This window comes from Arachis ipaensis, chromosome B5 (genome assembly GCF_059453495.1).
Source record: "Arachis ipaensis isolate K30076 ecotype BB chromosome B5, ASM5945349v1, whole genome shotgun sequence".
Taxonomy (NCBI): Eukaryota; Viridiplantae; Streptophyta; class Magnoliopsida; order Fabales; family Fabaceae; genus Arachis; species Arachis ipaensis.
In genome coordinates, this window is record NC_142440.1 from 35,749,646 (window position 1) to 35,756,200 (window position 6,555).

At 38.3% G+C, this 6,555-nt stretch overlaps 1 non-coding gene across 1 annotated transcript; it reads right to left on the reverse strand.

The window, feature by feature from the left end:
• Positions 1-2,581: 2,581 nt before the first annotated feature.
• LOC148563840 (small nucleolar RNA R71) lies at positions 2,582-2,689 on the reverse strand. Its single transcript, XR_015885170.1, has one exon. It is a non-coding gene; the product is annotated as a small nucleolar RNA R71 (small nucleolar RNA).
• Between the last annotated feature and the right edge of the window lie 3,866 nt (positions 2,690-6,555).

Consider the following 6,555-nt stretch of genomic DNA (forward strand, 5'->3'; position numbering starts at 1 on the left):
ACAATCTCCGTGGGATCGACCCTTACTCACGTAAGGTTTATTACTTGGACGACCCAGTGCACTTGCTGGTTAGTTGTATCGAAGTTGTGACAAATTATGAATTGAGATTAGAGCACCAAGTTTTTGGAGCCATTACCAGAGATCACAATTTCGTGCACCAAGTTTTTGGCGCCGTTGCCAGGGATTGTTCGAGTTTGGACAACTGACGGTTCATCTTGTTGCTCAGATTAGGTAATTTTCTTTCTATTTTATTTTCAAAAATTTTTCAAAAATCTTTCAAAAATTTCTCATCTGTTTTCGAAAAAAAAATAAATAAATAAAATAAAAATGTTTTCAAAAATATATTTTTCTTCAGAATTTTTAAGAATGAATTCTAGTGTTTCATGAAGCATGTTGAAGCCTGGTTGGCTGTAAAGCCATGTCTAATTCTTTTGGATAGGGTATGTCAGGCGTGTCATGTCTGAGTTACATACTAAAGCTTGGCTGGCTATTAAGCCATGCCTAACCCTTTGATTGGAGCTTTAGACTAAAAAGCATAAGATTCCTGGAATTCATATTAAAAATTTTGGAATCCTTATTTTTATTTTTATTTTTCACAATAATTTTCGAAAAAAAATAATACAAAAAAATCATAAAATCATAAAAATCAAAAATATTTTTGTGTTTCTTGTTTGAGTCTTGAGTCAAATTGTAAGTTTGGTGTCAATTGCATGTTTATCTTGCATTATTTTCGAAAATTCATGCATTCATAGTGTTCTTCATGATCTTCAAGTTGTTCATGGTAAGTCTTCTTGTTTGATCTTTGCATTTTCATATTTTGTGTTTTTTCTTGTTTTTCATATGCATTCTTGAATTCTTAGTGTCTAAGCATTAAAGAATTCTAAGTTTGGTGTCTTGCATGTTTTCTTTGCATTAAAAATTTTTCAAAAATATGTTCTTGATGTTCATCATGATCTTCATAGTGTTCTTGGTGTTCATCTTGGCATTCATAGCATTCTTGCATGCATTCATTGTTTTGATCCATAACTTTCATGCATTGCATCATTTTTCTTGTTTTTCTCTCTCATCATAAAAATTCAAAAATAAAAAAAATATCTTTCCCTTTTTCTCTCTCATAAATTCGAAAATTAGATTTGACTTTTTCAAAAATTTTTAAAATCTGGTTGTTTTTATGAGTCAAATCAAATTTTCAATTTAAAAATCTTATCTTTTTCAAAATCTTTTTCAAAAATCAAATCTCTTTCATTTTTTCTTAGTTATTTTCGAAATTTTTTAAAAAAATATTTTTCAAAAATCCTTTTCTTATCTTTATCACATAATTTTCGAAAATAACATCACCAATTAATATTTTGATTCAAAAATTTCAAGTTTGTTACTTACTTGTTAAAGAAAGATTCAAACTTTAAGTTCTAGAATCATATCTTGTGATTTCTTGTGAATCAAGTCATTAATTGTGATTTTAAAAATCAAATATTTTTCAAAACTAATTTCAATCATATCTTTTCAAAAATATCTTCTTATCTCATCTTTTTCAAAATTTGGTTTCAAAATATCTTTTCTAACTTCTTATCTTCTTATCTTTTCAAAATTAATTTTCAAATTTGTTTCAACTAACTAACTAACTTTTTTGTTTGTTTCTTATCTTTTTCAAAACACCTAACTAACTCTCTCTCTCTCTCTAATTTTCAAAAATATCTTTCCTCTTTTTCAAAATTTCTTTTTAATTAACTAATTATTTTATTTTTTTTATTTGAATTTTCGAAAAAAAAAAACTACTAACCTTTCTCAAAACTAATTTCGAAAATCACTAACTCTTTTTTTCAAAAATTATTTTCGAAATTTTTTCTCCCTCATCTCCTTCTAATTATTTATTCATCTACTAACACTTCTCTTCATCTCACCTCTCTGCTCCTATCATCACCTTTGTGTTTGGATTCTTCATTCTTCTTCACCCCTATTCCTTTTCTTCTTCTACTAACAATAAGGAACCTCTTTACTATGACATAGAGGATTCCTCTTCTTTTCTTGTTCTCTTCTCTTTCTTATGAGCAGGAACAAAGAAAAAGGCATTCTTGTTGAAGCTGATCCAGAACCTGAAAGGACTCTGAAGAGGAAACTAAGAGAAGCTAAATTACAACAATCCAGAGACAACCTTATTGAAAATTTTGAACAAGTAAAGGAGATGGCAGCCGAACCCAACAACAATAATGCAAGGAGGATGCTTGGTGACTTTACTGCACCTAATTCCAATTTACATGGAAGAAGCATCTCCATCCCCACCATTGGAGCAAACAATTTTGAGCTGAAACCTCAGCTAGTTTCTCTGATGCAGCAAAACTGCAAGTTCCATGGACTTCCATCTGAAGATCCTTTTCAGTTCTTAACTGAATTCTTACAGATTTGTGATACTGTTAAGACTAATGGAGTAGATCCTGAAGTCTACAGGCTCATGCTTTTCCCTTTTGCTGTAAGAGACAAAGCTAGAGTGTGGTTAGACTCTCAACCCAAAGATAGCCTGAACTCTTGGGATAAGCTGGTCACGGATTTCTTAGCCAAGTTCTTTCCTCCTCAAAAGCTGAGCAAGCTTAGAGTGGATGTTCAGACCTTCAGACAGAAGGAAGGTGAATCCCTCTATGAAGCTTGGAAGAGATACAAGCAACTGACCAAAAAGTGTCCTTCTGACATGCTTTCAGAATGGACCATCCTGGATATAGTCTATGATGGTTTATCTGAGCTATCAAAGATGTCATTGGACACTTCTGCAGGTAGATCCATTCACCTAAAGAAAACGCATGCAGAAGCTCAAGAACTCATTGACATGGTTGCTAATAACCAGTTCATGTACACTTCTGAGAGGAATCCTGTGAGTAATGGGACGCCTATGAAGAAGGGAGTTCTTGAAATTGATACTCTGAATGCCATATTGGCTCAGAATAAAATATTGACTCAGCAAGTCAATATGATTTCTCAAAGTCTGAATGGAATGCAAGCTGCATCCAACAGTACTCAAGAGGCATCTTCTAAAGAAGAAGCTTATGATCCTGAGAACCCTACAATGGCAGAGGTAAATTACTTAGGTGAACCTTATGGAAACACCTATAATCCATCATGGAGAAATCATCCAAATCTCTCATAGAAGGATCAACAAAGGCCTCAACAAGGCTTTAATAATGGTGGAAGAAACAGGTTTAACAATAATAAACCTTTTCCATCATCCACTCAGCAACAGACAGAGAACTCTGAACAAAATACCTCTAATTTAGCAAACTTATTCTCTAATCTGTCCAAGGCCACTGCAAGTTTCATGAATGAAACAAGATCCTCAATTAGGAATTTGGAGGCACAAGTGGGCCAGCTGAGTAAAAGGATCACTGAAATCCCTCCTAGTACTCTCCCAAGCAATACAGAAGAAAATCCAAAAGGAGAATGCAAGGCCATTGAATTAATTACCATGGCCGAACCTGTAAGGGAAGGAGAGGACGTGAATCCCAAGGAGGAAGACTTCCTGGGACGCCCAGTGATCAATAAGGAGCTTTCCTCTGAGGAACTAAAAGAATCTGAGGCTCAATTGGAGACCATAGAGATTCTATTGAACCTCCTTTTGCCATTCATGAGCTCTGATGAGTATTCCTCTTCTGAAGAGAATGAGGATGTTACTGAAGAGCAAGCTGCCAAGTTCCTTGGTGCAATCATGAAGCTGAATGCCAAATTATTTGACATTGAAACTTGGGAAGATGAACCTCCCTTGTTCACCAATGAACTAAGTGATCTGGATCAACTGACATTACCTCAGAAGAAACAGGATCCTGGAAAGTTCTTAATACCTTGTACCATAGGCACCATGATCTTTAAGGCTCTGTGTGACCTTGGTTTAGGAATAAACCTCATGCCCCTCTTTGTAATAGAGAAACTGGGAATCTTTGGGGTGCAAGCTGCTAAAATCTCATTAGAGATGGCAGACAATTCAAGAAAACAGGCTTATGGACAAGTAGAGGACGTGTTAGTAAAGGTTGAAGGCCTTTACATCCCTGCTGATTTCATAGTCCTAGATACTGGGAAGGATGAGGATGAATTCATCATCCTTGGAAGACCCTTCCTAGCCACAACAAGAGTTGTGATTGATGTTGACAGAGGTGAAGTAGTCCTTCAATTGAATGAGGACTCCCTTGTGTTTACAACTCTAGGTTATCCTTCTGTAAACATGGAGAGGAAGCATGAAAAGCTTCTCTCAAATCAGAGTCAACCAGAGCCCCCACAGTCAAACTCTAAGTTTGGTGTTGGGAGGCCACAACCAAACTCTAAGTTTGGTGTTGAACTCCCATATCCAAACTCTAAGTTTGGTGTTGAGGAGTCTCAACAATGCTCTGAACATCTGTGAGGCTCCATGAGAGCCCACTGTCAAGCTATTGACATTAAAGAAGCGCTTGTTGGGAGGCAACCCAATTTTTATCTAACTATATTTTTCTTAGTTATATGTCTTTATAGGTTCATGATCATGTGGAGTCACAAAATAAACGAAAAATTTAGAAACAGAATCAAAAACAGCGGAAGAAAAATCACACCCTGGAGGAAGCACCTGTCTGGCGTTCAACGCCAAAACAGAGCATGGTTCTGGCACTGAACGCCCAAAATGGGCAGTATCTGGGCGCTGAACGCCCAAAATGGGCAGCATCTAGGCGCTGAATGCCAGAATTGCACCCTGGAGAAGAGCTGGTGCTGAACGCCCAGAACAAGCATGGTTCTGGCGTTCAACGCCAGAAATGGGCAACAAATGGGCGTTGAACGCCCAAAATGGGCACCAACCTGGCGTTGAACGCCCAGAGTTATGTGCAAGGGCATTTTACATGCCTAATTTGATGCAAGGTTGTAAATCCTTAAACACCTCAAGATCTGTGGACCCCACAGGATCATCTCAGGATCTGTGGACCCCACAGGATCCCCACCTACCTCCACTCATTCCCTTCTCTCTTCTCAATCATCCTCTATTCCCAATAAACACTCTTCCCTAAAACCCTTCACCTATCACCTCCATCCCTCTTCCCTATTAACCCTTCACCACTCACATCCACCCACTCTTCCCCATAAACCTACCCAATAAACTCCACCTACCTTCAAAATTCAAAATCAATTTCCCACACAAACCCACCCATATGGTCGAACCTTAACCCCCCTCCCTTCCCTATATAAAGCCTTCCATTCTTCTTCATTTTCACATAACACAACCCTCTCTTTCCCTTCTTGGCCGAAACACACCTCCCCCCTCTTCTCCATATTTTCTTCTTCTTCTTCATCTAATTCTTTCTTTTCTTGCTCGAGGACGAGCAATATTCTAAGTTTGGTGTGGTAAAAGCATAAGCTTTTTGTTTTTCCATTACCATTGATGGCACCTAAGACCGGAGAATCCTCTAGAAAAGGAAAAGGGAAGACAAAAGCTTCCACCTCCGAGTCATGGGAGATGAAAAGATTCATCTCCAAAGCTCATCAAGACCACTTCTATGATGTTGTGGCCAAGAAGAAGGTGATCCCCTGAGGTCCCTTTCAAACTCAAGAGAAATGAGTATCCGGAGATCCGACATGAAATCCAAAGAAGAGGTTGGGAAGTTCTAACAAACCCCATCCAACAAGTCGGCATCCTAATGGTTCAAGAGTTCTATGCCAATGCATGGATCACTAGGAACCATGATCAAAGTAAGAACCCGAATCCAAAGAATTATGTTACAATGGTTCGGGGGAAATACTTAGATTTTAGCCCGGAGAATGTGAGGTTGGCGTTTAACTTGCCTATGATGCAAGGAGATGAACGCCCCTACACTAGAAGGGTCAACTTTAATCAAAGACTGGACCAATTCCTCATGGACATATGTGTGGAAGGAGCTTAATGGAAGATTGACTCCAAAGGCAAGCCGGTTCAACTAAGAAGACTGGACCTCAAGCCTGTAGCTAGAGGATGGTTGGAGTTCATCCAACGCTCCATCATCCCCACTAGCAACCGATCTGAAGTTACTGTGGATCGGGCCATCATGATCCATAGCATCATGATCGGAGAGGAAGTAGAAGTTCATGAAGTCATCTCCCTTGAACTCTACAAAATAGACGAAAAGCCCTCCCCTGGGGCAAGGCTAGCTTTTCCTCATCTTATTTGCCATCTATGTTACTCAGCTGGAGCTTTCATAGAAGGAGACATTCACATTAAGGAAGAGAAGCCCATCACTAAGAAAAAGATGGAGCAAGCAAGAGAGCCCATTCATGGAGCTCAAGAGGCGTATGAAGCTCATGACCATGAGATCCCGGAGATGCCTCAAATGCATCTTCCTCCACAAAACTATTGGGAGCAAAGTAACACTTCCCTAGGAGAATTAAGTTCCAACATGGGACAATTAAGGGTGGAACATCAAGAGCACTCCATCATCCTTCATGAAATTAGAGAAGATCAAAAAGCAATGAGGGAGGAGCAACAAAGACAAGGAAGAGACATAGAAGAGCTCAAGGACATCATTGGTTCCTCAAGAAGGAAATGCCACCATCACTAAGGTGGATTCATTCCTTGTTCTTATT